Source organism: Bison bison, unplaced genomic scaffold (genome assembly GCF_000754665.1).
Source record: "Bison bison bison isolate TAMUID 2011002044 unplaced genomic scaffold, Bison_UMD1.0 scf7180017864300, whole genome shotgun sequence".
In the NCBI taxonomy this organism is placed as follows: Eukaryota; Metazoa; Chordata; class Mammalia; order Artiodactyla; family Bovidae; genus Bison; species Bison bison.
The window spans coordinates 2,382,167-2,383,987 of NW_011494872.1; the positions used below are offsets into that span (position 1 = coordinate 2,382,167).

A 1,821-nucleotide genomic window follows, 5' to 3' on the forward strand; every position below is an offset into this window, starting at 1 on the left:
AAAATCATCTCATGCTATGGGATGGAATTAGCATAGCTCATTTGGCAATATCAAAAATAATAATTAGCAGCATGCCCTCCATAATATAAATGTAGGCGGCTCTATACATGAAAGATTATTAAATGCTGCATAAATCCTGCTTTACTTTTGGTAGAAATAGTAATTAACATTTGTTAGCATGAATTTTCCAACTATAAGTCATGCTTCATTGCCTTCTCCAGATGCACAACAGAATAAAAATGCATGAAAGGATTTGAATTCATACCCAGAGGGTAACGCAGGGAGCTATGGCAAAATTACAAAGCAAGCAGATGTAAAATTGTTGCATGACAGTCAACCTACTTCCAGATGTTCATACACACACGTTCTATACATAATACATATCATGGTAATTAAGGTAAAATTAGAAAATATTTTAATAAAAATATAATACATATTAAGTTGTTAAATAACTGAAGATTCACTGAAGAGAGTAACACAGTATTAAAATACAAGGACTAATCACCTCCTATATTAACCAGAGCTTTCACCAAAGAATATTTGGAAAAAAACACTTATTTTCACAAATATTTAGAGCAGTTTTAGTTCTCAAATGTCTCTGCAATGTACCCTTGAATTGACAATAGAGGCTCAGCTGAAATATCCCAGCCACAGGGATACTTTGCAGAGTCTTAGTTTTGTGCTTGTTTTGTGTATGCTTATTTTGCTGTTATCAGTTCCTGTAATACTTCAGTAGCAAATGAAATATGTCTCTAATAAATGGATCAATATCACCATCATACATTTAAAGCTAATGACAAATATGGAACTTTTTAGTTTTTAGTTATGCCTTTTAAAAAAGTAGATTTTTGCTTTGCTAGGTTTATTTTAAAATAATTCTTCTCCCTACCCCCAAGTGTTTGCTTACTCAAAAGTAAAAAGGCAAATATTTGACAAGCATATAATGCTGTTTAGGTATGACAAAAGAGTATGGTTAGTACAAATAGTTAAATGACTTCTGATCATTTGACCTAAGATGTTAACTTGCAGTTTTTCAAACAGGAATGAATACACATCACTCTATTAAAAAAAAAAGTAATACAATTTTAAAATGTATTAGGAGTCTTTTAAATTTACTGACCAAAAAAAGAAAAGAAAAAAGAAAGTTTACATCATGTGAATGTATATGCGTGTGTCTGTATGAAAAAATATTTTCTAAAATAATAATTACCCTGATATTTTCTATTCTATTTTGTTCTATTTCATTTTTTTAAAATAATGAATGTAATCCATTAAGTCAACTTTACTATCCAGTAATGTGCAGCAATCAACATTTTGCAAAAAACCCCTGCATTATAAAATTCTTCCTCTTATAGACAGCAATCTAGCAGCACTACTTTTAATATAAAATTAACTTACTATATGTATTGATTTATTTACAAATCAAGAATTCCTAAATTATAAGCTGGTCTCCTTAAAACTATTTATGAAAGATAATGGGTAAACAAAGATGAAAAGGAGGCTTTCTTCTGTCTTTAAATTTGTTGGAGGAGAAATACAAGAGTGAATCCCTTTAATAAAATGTTGTATGCAATGAGAGAAATCCATGTGAGGAACAGAGGGAGAGTCCAGCTGCACCGGGGAGCAGGGGAGTAGTTACTGCTCAGGGGAAGTATCGGGAAACGCTTCACAGTTAAGGCAACTTTAGAAGAGTTTTGAAGGATGGCAAGGATATCAACAGGCAGAGCCCAGGAACAGCAAAGCCACCTGAGGAGGACAGGCACCGCCAGGTCCTGCAGGTGCAAACAGCGCCCAGGGCCGCAGGTGGAGCACGGCCTCGGC

General features: G+C 33.5%; 1 protein-coding gene across 3 annotated transcripts in view; it reads right to left on the bottom strand.

Moving 5' to 3' along the window:
- The window catches only part of RIMS1 (regulating synaptic membrane exocytosis 1), a 182,409-nt gene that overhangs the window by 176,460 nt on the left and 4,128 nt on the right, over positions 1 to 1,821 (bottom strand). The window lies entirely within an intron of this gene.